This window comes from Arvicola amphibius, chromosome 12 (genome assembly GCF_903992535.2).
Source record: "Arvicola amphibius chromosome 12, mArvAmp1.2, whole genome shotgun sequence".
NCBI classification, from domain to species: Eukaryota; Metazoa; Chordata; class Mammalia; order Rodentia; family Cricetidae; genus Arvicola; species Arvicola amphibius.
The window spans coordinates 48940283-48953852 of NC_052058.2; the positions used below are offsets into that span (position 1 = coordinate 48940283).

Below are 13570 nucleotides of genomic sequence, written 5' to 3' on the forward strand. Positions count from 1 at the left end.
TAGACCCGGAATATGTTTAGGTTTGGAATCGGCTAAGTCAACGATTTCTCCGCCATTCACGCGGCATCTGGCAAAGAATACACCAAGGAAATGACTGAATAAAAATGAAAAAGAGCAGGCATAAAAGACCCGTGGTGATTAGAGATGAGTTGAATGGATATGAGCGAGAGATAGAGAGAAGGTCATCTCTAGATATCACTCAATTATTCAAAACTTATTTACTATCTTTGACTCGTTGTTTCGCTCCCCTAGGTGTAAGAAATACGGCAGCCAAATAAAAATCTACTTCTTCAAGTATCCTGGTGGAACAGTAAAACAATAAAAGGCACCAATAAGTAACTTGCAGTGTTTGCTGGTGAGAGCCTAGTTGAAAATATTGCAAGGGCGGAGGATTAAGGCAGGGGGAAAGGCATGGGAATGTTGTGCTGTGATTTTGACAGGATGTCAGGGAAGGACAAAGGGAGCCGTATGCTGGACCAAGTGGGGCTTTGGGGGCCTTGGGAATGTGTTCTGGGAGAAATACAAAGGTCTTAGGTTAACAAGAAGGAGCCAAGGTGGGGGAAAGGAGATGCAGCATCGTTAGATCAGCTCCGAAAGGAAGGAAAGCAAACGTACAGGGCAGGCTTTCATTTCAAGAGAAAACAATCGTGCTTCTTTTTCTCATTTGGGAAAAGCCAAAGACTGTGTGATTTATGACAAAAATCCCCTTTCAAAAGGGAGTGTCACCTTAGACAATCTACTCCAAGACTAGGTGTCATTGCCCTTTGGCTTCCGATTGGCAGGGCGTAAGCTTGTGCTCCTCACCGATTGGTCCCCGCGCCTGTCTCCAGGCGGGAAGCCATATTGGATCCGCCCCTGCCGCGGGGCGCTGTGGGAATTGTAGTCCGTCCCGTTTGGCCCAGCAGCCCGACCGTTCCCCCCTCAGCTCCCCGGTTCACCCCAGTGGGCACCCACTCAGGCGGCGCTCCCGCCCTCTGCCTTTCATTCCAGCCGTCAAGATCTTGGAAGGTAGGGGCCCGGGAAGCGAGCCCAAGTGGAAGAGAACGTGGGGCGCGGGCTGGGTTCCCACGCGCGTACCCCTGCGGCCGGCGGGGCGGGGCCAGGCCAGCACCTGCAAGACCCTCGGGGTAAACTGAGGCACGGGGTCGCGCCAGCGGGTTCTGGAGGTTTAGTTGGCTAATAGTTCGTCAGTCCCGTAGACAAGTGTCAGGGACCTCTGACCCCAACAGGTCTGGGTTAAACAGATAACCTAGCTCCAGAGTCCCCAAAGGTCTGAACCTGTGCCAGGGCAGCAGCAGAGCCGGGCACACCGAGCACAATGTTTCGGGAAAGAATTTGCCTTTGATAAGTGTGAAAGCAAAATAAAGAAAAGCCGACAAACTCCCATCCGTTCCCTGTGGCGTGAGAACGCGTCACTCGTCGGACCTTAACACCTCCGTGCATTTTAATTTGGGTTTCACACGCGGGGACCTGGAAGCTGTAAACGTAGGTAGAAGGAAGGAGGCGGGTTTGCCTCTGCATTGGGACTCTAGACCACCTGCCCAGCGGTCCTCACGTGGATAAAAATCAGCTCAGAGAAGCTGCCTAGAGCTGTAGTCGACCTTGAGGCCAGGCTCGAGAAAGTTTGTCAGTGGAAAGGGGCTTATTTTTGGTCTCTCAGAATTGTGCTGAAAATATCCCGTGGTTGTTTCGGGCATAACTAGGGCGAGGCCTGGACAGCCAGATGCAGCCCAGCTCAAACTTGTGCTTAAGCGGATTGCAACTGAAAGCTCTTTTTTTTTTTTTTTTTTCCTGGCTCCATTTTATGACCCGAGACCTGGGCTGCAGAGACTTCTGGGACTTGTAGTCCTGCCCGGTGCACCCTACTGGCCTGGTACTTCAGCTCCTAATACGTGCCATTTGGCTTGAAGAGATGTCTTCTGGGAGTTGAAGTCTCACTCTCGGGAACACCAGGAGGTAGTTCAGTCCCTTAGAACTACGACTCCCACATGCCCTCCCTTCTTGGCTGCCTTCTTTGTCCATCTGCTTAATTAAGATGGGGCTAAAGGTAAAGGGTTAGAGAAGATACCCCCATCTCTTTTTCTCCCCCTCTGATTGCATATGCTATGCAAAATATTAGGTATGGAGTTTTTGTTAATGCATGTTTACATGGTCTTCAAATAATTCTGTATCTCCCATAATAAAAAGCTTGAGAAGATGGCTGAGATCGCTGTCATGGTTTCATAGCTATAGCAAAATTGTGCTATAGATTCATTTATAATTTAAATTTTTTTAGAGCGATATGGTAGAGTTTTTTTTTTAATAGAAGTACTGGGTTTGTAGCGCCTTCCGTTTGCTAGTTTGTTTCTTCCTAGCAAAAGAACCTACCTCACAGAATGCATTCTGAGACTCCGGCCTGTTGGACTATAGAATACAAAACCTTTCAATTGCACAGTGGCACTTCTGTAATTAGACACTAAATGCTAGTGTTGCAAAACCTTTTGAGCTTTTTAAAGTCCATGGCAAGGAGTTCAGAACAATTGCTGGCAGTAGAGGTTTCAAAAACCTGTAGCTATATATAGCTTGAGCACACCTTTATTTCAGTGATGAGGATGCTGGTCCCTGAGGCAGAGCGGTTTGCCTGGGGTCAAGTTGTTGGTTTAAGACAGAGACGAAACTACTCCCCAGAATCTTACTTTCAAAAGCAATAAACTAGAAGGCACAGTGGATGTGTAGGTATCTGGATAATGCTATCTTCCCCTGTTCTCAAGATTTGTTCTTTAGAGGCCACAGACTAGGGCCAGTTGAAGTAAAGTCTTTTTTTTTTTTCTCATGGCTAAAGTTGTCCGATTTCATTAATTCATCAAATCCTGAGAAACATTTTAAGTATATAAAGATGTGTTCATCTCTTCAGGTGCAAGGCTGTTTAAATGAGAGGTGCCCCGTGTGCTAGAGCTGGAAGTTCTTAGGAATCATCTCTATCGTTTTCATTCTGTAGGGAAGTGGGTCTTCCTCTCACGCCTTGGGCCAAAGAGAGGGTTTCCTGAGGCTTCACAGGGCTGAACTGCCAGAGCCCTGCTAGCCTCCTCTTGATGTCCCTACTCCACGTCCCTCCTGCAAACATCCGGTGGCATGTGTTAGGGACGCTTCCGTGTTCTCGTCTTAATTTATGTGTACAAGCAGCTTTGGTATGTTCCATTTCTGTTAGTTTTGTCTTGGTTCCCAATGCTCCTTTGTTCCTCCGGAGGGGAGAGAACGAGTGTTTGGTGCTGTGTTTACCTTCACAGATATCACAGACGCTCTGTATGAGGTATTAGAAATGTCCACAAGTTCCCAGAACTTCTGTTCGAGAAGACACACGGGCCCTTCAGTTATGTATTCACAGATATGTAAGCAAGCACCTCTCACCTTTTCCCATGTGAGAGATGATTTCTGGATAATTAGATAATGACATCACGGCCTTGAAAATCACTGACTCAGAGCATGTTGCTGTGCACGAAGCTCTTCCCAGCCATCTGCGTGACCTCCAGCACCCTCTCCAGTGGGAGGCTGGTCATGCACCACCCCGCAGGGCTGACCACTAGAAGACAGAGAGCAGGCCTGTGGATTTGCATTCATTAGCACCCCTGAGCTCTGCTCCCCTGGCATTTTTCAATCTCGCTTGTCTCTTCTAGGGTAGAAATGCAGCTTTGAAAGATAAGATGTAGGTTATGTTACTTTTAACATGAACACGGCAGAGAAACATCTCAGCCTCTGAGGTCATCTTCCAAAGGGCTGTATGTGGGCATGTCCATGTCTTTGACTTCTCAGATGAAATGGCATTCAGATTAAAGCAACACATCTCAGTCACGTGTAGTCCTGGGATTTAAATCCCAGATCTTTCTCTGAGGCTTCTGTGAGGCTTGTGTCATCTCTGCATTTTTGCTTAATGGGGTGAAGATAAGAAGAGAGTTTCTAACTCAGAGCATGCTCCCAGGCTCCCAGGAGCCTGCAGTAAATAGATAAATAAGATGTCTTAGTTTGTCATTGTCTATGTAAACTTGATATGTGGAAGCAAAATGATTTTTTTATTTATCCTCTTAAAGGAGGAAGGGCGGGCCATCATATGTAAAGTACAAAATTTTTATCGCTCTTGAAAACCCATCTTATCATTCCAGTGGTATTCTTACGGGCAGGGAGATGGTAAAGACTGAATGTGAGAATTTCCTGCTGAGAAGCCTGACCCATGGCTCCATGCAGATATTAAATTTAGACTGAGGAGCAGCTGGTTTGTGTCAGTGAGGCCTTTTGTCTACCTGTGAAAAGGAGGAAAACCCATGCCAGGGTCCTCAGGGTTCAGCAGAGGCAACTGTCCTCCAGCTGGTGAGTAATTCAGGGGCAGCAGCTGGTGGCTTGTTTCTAAAGTTGATGGTGCTGATAAAGACATCATTATCTGTTACTCAGTGATAGAGAAGAAGGACCAGAAATGAGGATCACAGCCAAATGAAGAAGGAGGGGCTAAGTGGACAAAGGAAAGGTAGAGGTCTCTAGGATCCTAAACACTGAACACATGTAGAAAGTGTGCTCCTGGGTCCCCTAGACCCTACGCGACATACCAGTTGTAGGGAGCTATGAATGTATACATAGGAAGGTAGTCATGGTGGAGAGTGGTGGAATATTCTAGAGAGAAGGAAGAAAGAAAGTGCAGAGATTTGGGGAGTGGAATGGAGGTCTGGGTACCCAAGCGTGATGTCCACTGACTGCAGAAGCTGACAAGGTGAGGTTGCTGCACAGACCAGCGTAGACAGCTGTGCGGCTTCATTTCTGTCACAGGAGCACAACCAGTGTGAGCCAGGAAGAGGAAACCTTAGCTGGGGACTTGCCTCCATCAGATCAGCCTGTTTCTGGTCTGTGGGGGGCATTTTCTTGATTAATGATTGACATGAGAGATCCAGCCCACTGTGGGCTGTACCAACCCTGGGCATGTGATCCTCTGTTATAAGGAAGAAAGCTGAACAAGCCACAAGAAGCAGGCCAGTAAGCATAATCCCCCTAAGGACTCTGCCTCAGTTTCTGCCCTCACATGAAGGACTGGAAGCCTTAAGAGAAAATCAACAACTTTCCTCTCTGTGTTGTTCATCACCACAATAGAAAGAAAACAGGGACAATAATGTTCTACACCATCCAGCCTCTGCTAGAGTCTTGAAATTTATTCCAAAGGAATTTAGGAAATCACCTACCAGTCTCAAGTGAGGAAATGAAATGTTTGCATAGTTTTAAAAGGATAGATCCAATGGGTAAGGTAAATCAGTGACAGGCAGTAGTTAATGTAGAAAAAAAATATCTACAAATGTGCTTGCTGCCTCCTCCTTACAATTCATATATAATGAATTTTTGGTCATTTTTACCCCTATTACAATCTTCCTCCCAATAAGTCTTTCTCCTACTCTGTGTGTGTGTGTGTGTGTGTGTGTGTGTGTGTGTGAGGGAGAGAGAGAGAGAGAGAGAGAGAGAGAGAGAGAGAGAGAGAGAGGCGTCATTGTGTTTAATTATGGCTAGTTGTGTGAGTGTGAATGAGGGGTATTTATTAGAGCATTGGTAGCTTATCTGTGGCTTTACCATAGAGAAGAATGACACCTCACCCCTTAGCAAACGTTAATTTCCGAAAGTTGTCCAAGGAGAGGTGAGGTCTTATGAACCCCTCACGTGTCCCTGCTGCCATGCTGCTGTTGGGCCCAATCTTGTAATCTTACGTCAGTCATGTGGAGGTAATCCCATGAGTTCATTAGTGTAACAACCGTGTTTTATCCAGCTGACATCTTCCTGTGGAGCACTCGTTCTTCCCATAACCCCCTCGGCTGCGATGTTCCTTGAGCCTTGAAGGGCTGATATACATAGATCTCTGTTTTTTGGACATTGGCATGTGCCTGTGTCCTTCGATTTGGTAGATAAGCATAGACCAGAAAACTAGTCTGTTTAATAGGCTCTTGCTACTGCTTTATGACCTGTACTCCGAATAGAAAGTATTCAGGCAGTTCCTAGGTTGTTTGTGAGAGCTGGGAGGAGAATAGGTGAGAGGATGGGCCCTGTCTCAGTCACTGTTCTGTTGCTGTGACAAAGCACTGTGAGCAAAGCAGCTTGTAAAACTGAGCTTACAGTTTCATAGGCTTAGGGTCCACAATAGCAGAACAAAGGCAGCGGGACCAGCTAAGGGTTCACACCTTGGTCTGCAGTCAAGAGGCAGAGAAAGAAGACCGGGATTGGAAACCTCAAAGCCCACTCCCAGGGACACATCTCCTCCAACAAGTCACGCCTCCTAATCCTTCCCAGGTTCACCAACTGGGGACCGAGTATTCCAGCATAGGTTCTTGTGGAGGTCATTCTCATTTACCTCATCACAGACCACAAGAACAAAGGGCTTTGGTTTTTAATCTTGGTCCCACCCTCTGGGTGACTCAGGGTCAAGTATTACAGTTTCTCTCAGCCTTAGTTTCCACATGACCTGTAGAAAATGTTTAACCAGTAGCTCTCTTCAGTACATGGTAACTTTTCATTTTGTTATTATTATTCACAGTAATAAAAAAAACATAAGCTGCCAGGCGGTGGTGGCACATGCATTTAATCCCAACACACTCAAGAGGCAGAGGCAGGCAGATCGCTGTGAGTTCGAGGCCAGCCTGGTCTACAAGAGCTAGTTGCAAGACAGCTACATCTGTTACATATTACACAGAGAAACCCTGTCTCAAAAAACCAAACCAACCAAACAAACAAAAACCAGCCAATCAACCAAATGAACAAACAAAACCAAACAAAACAAAAGCCCCATAAGCCAAGCACAGTGGTAGCCAAGCACTGATAGTCTCAGTCCTCAGCAGGTAGAGGCAGAAGGATCATGAATTCAAAGCCAGCCTGGGTCATATAGTGACTTGTAAGTTTACCAAGTAAGACACTCACAAAGAGTCAACTAACCAAAAATAAATAAATAAAATCACAACTTGGTGCATTTTGTTTCATGCTTCCTTGCTTATCATAAATTGAACATTGGATGGGATATTACCTTTAATCTTATTGTTTAGCTCCCTTGATACCATGTCTAGAGGTTCTCCAACCATTTGTATCGATTTAAATATTATTGGTGCAGCAGAATTGAAATATCTTTTCTTCGTTCGTCCTAGACTTATGGCGAAGGGACGCCCCCACCTCCCACTCCCCTGAACAAAAGACTGGTGAACAACTTTAAAAAAGTTACAAATTTGTGCTCTGTAAGGTTTTACGATACATGGGTCCTTATGAGGTAACGATGAGTTGAAGACCATAATCCTGTGTATTTTTATGTCAGGGTTGATGAAGTAGATTGAGTCATGGTTAGTGGGGTCAGATAAAAACAGTGTGATGTGATGTCAGTACCCTGAAGGAAATGGAGGGCCTGTTAGATCGGATTCTTCACCATGACCCCTTTCTTCAGAGATACGGATGTGTCCTTCCTCCAGGTAGAGGGAGGTTATTTCTCATGAGCGTTTTATGCCCTGTTTCATGGGAAAGTTGAAAATCCTTCCTAGATTTTATAACCTGCTTCAGGAGAGAAGGAGGAAAGTTGACAATAAAACCTTGTTTCTGATATTTGTGCATCCCATTGTGGGCGGAGAGGGATTTCAGACCATAGTGGAGCCTCTTCGGATTCAATGAGAAAACCTAAGGTTCTTAACATACCATGTTCAAGTCAAAGCTCCGTTATTAAGAAGGGACTTTGAGGCATTGAAATGGAAATCTCTCCCTTTCTACAATATTAATCTGCTCGGATAGCTTTCCAATATGTGGTTTTCAGGGCTGTCTAGCTACCCCTAGAGTCCCCCATCCCCACCCGGGACTGGCTGTTCTCATGCAGATGGATCCAGTCAGATTGGCAAAGGAGGCAGGGTTGGCATTTTCTTTTGGAAGTTTCTCAAGTGATTCCAATGCCATAGTTATGGAGCAAGATATGCGGAAAGTAGCATTTGAAGCCTTGGGGGTGAAAGGCATGAGATGTCTCCTCATCCAAAGCTCTCCTGGAATTAATGAGTAAGTACAGGTGGTGCCCTGGGCCATGTCCTTATTTCACGCTCGGCGATGCCTCCCTCCCTGCCTCTCTTTGTGTCTCTAGCCTTGCTTATTTATCCCAGTCATGATTCTCCTCATGGGGACTTTCAGGTTGGGGTTCTCTTCCTCGTATTTAGTTTGCTTCATTCTAAATAACTGGCAACAAGAAACAACCAACTCATTGCAACTATGTTTAGAAGAAATTTTCAGAAGCGGGGAGGGTTGTTCAGAGGTCTAAAAGACGGTTCAGAGAAACTACCAGCCGCTCTTACTAGTGACATCCTCTGTTTCTTGTGCGGTTGCCCAAAATGCATGGCTTCCTCAGAGCCGCCTCTCCAAAAGTCTGGTTCCTTTTCTTAAATAATTACTCCCATTTTCCATTGGCACATTAATTAAGATAATTTGATTAGATACCTTTTATTTTCTGAATTATCTATATGAAGAGGAAGAAAACTTCTACCCTCTTAGGTCTTGCTTCTAGGGCCCTAAAAATTAGGCGTACAAAGGGGGAGATTGCAGAGGGGGGGCTTTTTATTAGGTGTGCATGTGGAAGACTTTAGAGAAGAGGAGGTAGGCTGGGGCTTGCATGCCCTGTGCAGATAGAACAGAGGGAGAGGTGACTTGCTTTAGGAGGAGAGATGGGAGGTAGGGCGAGTTAGGAGGAGGCGCCTACAGAAACGGATGGGAAATGAGGGCTTGCTATGCACATAGTCAAGCTCTTTTTGTCGGGAGAGGGGCACACCTTTACAAACACGTCTCTGTCACAAAGAGAATGTACGCCCTGCTTTCAGCTAGCTGGGGAGGTGTTGAAAGAGCCCCCCCTCCCTGGGCAGCTGATTAACTACCATCGCACAGGTAGCCACTCTTCTAAGGTGCTGTGTATGGGGCAGACAGGTTCTGATCACTGCCAGAATTCTCTTTCTAAAAGCCTTTTTCCCCATAGAAAATGCACAAACTTATGTTTGAATATTTATATTTAAAACCTTTCCAAGCGGCTCGGAGAGCATTCCTGGCCTGAATGTATATTAGCCAACACCACGTTATTCGGCAGCATTTCTGGAGTCTCTGCTCAGTGGGAGGCTATTTCACAATGTGGTAGCTTTGTTTTCCTGGTGTGTTGACACCATAGAGGAAGAGAAAATGCGGGAAGAAGAAGATTGTTGCCATTGGGCTTAGCAGTTAAAACCTTGCATGCTTAAGAGTCGTGACATTTTTAGAGTTATGGCCTGTGTTTCCTTTTAATGATGAATTAAGTATGGATAAGAGAAGATTGAGGCAGTGCTAAGAAAATCCACAGAAGGTACGGTTGACTATTCTGGAAAGTAAAGACAGGTAAGGTCTTTTGTGTGTTTGTTAGCAATCCCCCCTCCCTCTTTCAGGTTTGCCTATTTCTATTAGCAATCAGAATTCTATTAAAATTCAGTGTATTTCGCAGTTTCTCAGACTCACAGTTACTGGAGTTAAAACCATCATAGATAATGTTGAGGTGTCAGTACTCCCTATGAGGTTTAATGCATGCGTATTTTAGTTAGAGGAGATTACAGCCTGTAGTCATTTAATCAGTGAAGTTTGTGGTATGCAGTAAGAACAAAATTTTCATTTTCTGCAAGGCTTGAAGTCTCTTTCCCATGCCTTTCCGTTTTGAAAAAATTCCACCAAAATAAAACAACTATAAAACTTTGGCTTTGCCCTCAGATTCTGCATTACCCAAAGGGTATTTCCCCGCTTGTATCAGGAGCTGTGTAAGCCATGGCAGCAGGATTTTATAGACAGAAGCAAAGCCCTTGGGACAGGTACAGGGAAGAGGTGGGACCTGCTGAAATAAAGGCTATGTCAACCCTGGAGCACTGGAAATTCCAGTTCACCTTCCCAGGGATGAGCCCACAGCGAGGAGGTGGTGGGAGGACACAGAGGACAGAAGGGTGAAGGAGACAAAAGAATGAGAGACGCATGCATGGATATGAACAGCAGCAGTAGGGAGACTGAGCAAGAAGGAACGTGCTTCGCTCCTTCCGTAATATATGAAAGAGGAGGTCTCCTCTTACTGAGCTGGGCTCACTCTCTGGATGGTCTGATTTAACATGTAGACACTGGTACGTTTAATCATGTGGAGGCGTGGTAGAGAAATGAGTGGTTATCTTCTAGGAGAGCAGAAGCTAAGGTGCACCTCTGGTTTGGATGTGACAGATTTTTCCCAAAGGCCCCTGTGCTATGGAACTGGTTACCAACTAATGCGCTTCAGGGAGGGGAGGATCTTGAGGGCTCTGACCTAATCAATGGTCTTATCTCTTGGTAGACTCTTCATTTGGTAACATTACTGGAAAGTACTGGGAACTTTAGGAGGTGGGGCCTAGCTGGAGGGGCAGGACACTGGAGGTGTGCCTTTTAAGGAAGGGGCTACCTGGCCCCTAGCTCCCTTTCTTCTTTCTGTCTTTGCTTGCTGGTCGCTGCCATATGACCAGCTTCCTCTGCCCACATACTCCTGTGAATGCTCTTCCGCCTCACCAGAGGCTCAGAACTGCTGAGCCAAGTGCTCTGCTAAGTCTCCAAAACTGTGAGGCAAATTACAAATTTCCGTTTTTAAAATAGTGTCTCTCAGGTGTTAGTAACAGTGTCTAAAATCTGAAGCCAGAGAGAGATACCAAGCCATTCTGAATCACATAGGATCTAGGTCATCTAAGTTGTATTCCACATGCAAACTGTTGCTTAGAAAGCAGTTCATAAACCGGGCAGTGGTGGCGCACGCCTTTAATCCCAGCACTCGGGAGGCAGAGGCAGGCGGATCTTTGTGAGTTTGAGGCCAGCCTGGTCTACAAGAGCTAGTTCCAGGACAGGCTCTAGAAACTACAGGGAAACCCTGTCTCGAAAAACCAAAAAAAAAAAAAAAAAAAAAGAAAGAAAGAAAGCAAGCAGTCCATACAGATTAAAATATGAAAAAAATATGGTAACTATGTTCAGGCTAACTTCAAATTCTAACATTATATGACATACCAGATATAACATATTTTAAGGTTTTCAGATTTTACCATCAAATTTAGAGTCTCAGTTTTTATTAGCTGAAATATATCCACTTGAGCATAATATCCAAATAATTAATATAGATTGAAGGTGTTCCAGCTTGGGTAATGAGCCTACCACTTAGAACTCTTCCTGTCCCCAGAGTCAGGCATGCTGGGATGGGCCAGGCAAGGGGCATATTCCCAGCACTGAAGTTGGCTCAAAAGAAGTAGGAAGGACTGCCTTGTGTGCACAGCTTGTGTGTCTGAACACAGAGGCAGTCTGATTACACGGACATGGGGATACTTTGAGCAGAGGGTTAATGAAACGGGGGGCATAAGACCAACAAGTGACCACTGCACCTTGACATCCTAGGTGCAAAGTTCTTCTGGCTTAGGTGGGTAAAAGAAAGGCCAGGCAGCTTTATCCGCCAATGGCCACAGAAAAATCTGCCGCTGAGGCCTCCTCTTGGCTCTGTGGAGCAGGGATAAAGCTTCCCCCAAGCTTGGGCTTCCTTTGGCCTCCTGAACTTCCAGGAGGCAGGAGGCCAAGGTTTCCCTGGCCGAGAGGAATTGGCTGGGCTTGGCTTCCTAGTGCAGATGGAACAGCTGGGCCCAACTCCTGTGGGTCAAGGGCTGGCTGGAGCCAAATGCACGGGTCCCAGGGAGGCCAGAAGCATCTGCGTTTTCAGCAAACTCCATGGTTTTGCTCATGATGAAGTCCGTGGTCCTTACTTGAAATAACAAAGTTTTAGTCTTTATGACTTTCTGTTTTAATGTTATGAGGAAGAATTGTTTATAATTCACAAATCTAATGTATCTGGCTATCTATTAATTTCTCTCTCTCTCTCTCTCTCTCTCTCTCTCTCTCTCTCTCTCTGTGTGTGTGTGTGTGTGTGTGTATATATACATTCAAAGACTATTGAGCAAGTTGTTTCAATTTGTAGGTATTCTCAAAATGATGGATGGAATGGTATACTCTTTATCAGTAGGTCTGAATTTGGTGGTAATTGTGGTCCAAACCTAAGATGTCTCCACAGCCTTATGTTTTGAATGCCTGTTTATTAGTTGGTTTCACTAGTCTGGAGCCTTCAGGAAGAAGGATATTGCCAGTAGGTATCTTGCCCCTGGTTCTGGCATCATTCTTTGCTTCCCGCCTGCTGGGATGTAAATGGCCTTCAGTACACACTTTGCCCCTGTGACCTGAGAGGCCCTGCTAAGCCTTCCCTATCACAATGCTCTGAAACCATGGGCCGGAGTGAGTCTTCCTCCCTTATGTTGTTTGCCAGGCCTTTTCTTAGCGATGCAAAAATAACTAATAAAACATTAATTTGCACAACATCCTTTGTATAGTAAGCACCTGATAAATGTAATTATTAAAATATTTTACACGTTTACTCTTTTGAGCTCAAGTATCCGGATACATTAAACCCAAACATGGATCTTACTAATCACCAGCTGCACGAGTCTGAACTGGTTACTTGGCTCAGGCTCCATTTTCCCATCCTTAAAAATGTAGATTTCAATGGAAACTTCTTAAGAATGTAGTGCAGCTTCTGTGTGTGAGATACTGTGCTAGGTATGGATCGAGCGGTCAGTTAGAGTTGTGGCAGAACCGGGAAATAAACACCCAGAAAATGTGATTAAAAGAGCTCAAGTCCAAGAAGGACAGGTGCACAGTACTGTGATGAAGGGGGGCTTGGGTATCCCCTTTAGATAAATTAGCTGGGGATATTGAGCAGAGACTCACATAAGGATGCAATGGAGCCAGCTTGTAGAATGATGTTCTTAGCAGGAGGAACATTAGCCTTACCAGGTGTTAAGGTGGAAAGAACTTGCCACGCTTAAAGGTGACATCTGTGGTTAGTAGAGACTGTCAGGGTTGACTAGATAGACTAGATAAGATTGTCCATAAGCCCAGGCTCCCTAGGGCCTGAGAAGGAAGCATAGAGTTTGGGTAATGGTACCTAGACTACAGTGCTGAAGCTGTAGCTGGATTCTTGATGTCTGGGTCTTCCTCATCGTCCACATTTTCTTCATCTAGCATCTTCTCCTAGACTCCTTCGTCTTCCTTGTTGCTAGGACATCAGTTTTGTTCCTAGCCGAGGGTGTATACTGCCTCCCATCTCCACAGACCGCTCTTCTGTGAACGCACTATTGAACGTTAAGCTCCATATGTACAAGGGCACTTTCACTTCCTCCACCTGCCTCTGCTCAGTGTCTGTTCTACCTCTTTCTGCTCCCGATGGGGCAGCACATGTATGTCCCTCCTGTTTGGTTTCTCTTCCATATGGCCACAACAATCATGAAAAGAGCCTTGCGGGAGGGATGCAGTCGAAGGGGAAATGCAGGATAGAGGGAAGAGCTCAGGATCTGACCAAAGGAGGAAAATGTTGTTTTCATCATGGCCTAAGACACACTGGGAAAAGAGCTTCACAGCTTGCACTTCCTTATTTGAACATTAGGAAAACTGCTTCTAAGGTGGATGAGTGACTCAGTGGTGTCATGGATTAAGTCAGCAGCATCATATTGACCTCACT

General features: G+C 45.5%; 1 protein-coding gene across 2 annotated transcripts in view; it reads left to right on the top strand.

The window, feature by feature from the left end:
- The first annotated feature begins 891 nt into the window (after window positions 1-891).
- Window positions 892-13570, top strand: part of Fhit (fragile histidine triad diadenosine triphosphatase) — a 1447725-nt gene continuing 1435046 nt past the window's right edge. The window contains exon 1 of one of the 2 annotated variants that reach the window (XM_038350177.1): window positions 892-1008. The gene's annotated coding sequence lies outside the window, so the exon portion shown is untranslated. Of the gene's footprint in view, window positions 1009-1865; window positions 1957-13570 lie in introns of those variants that run through there. The other variant, XM_038350178.1, reaches the window with a different exon arrangement.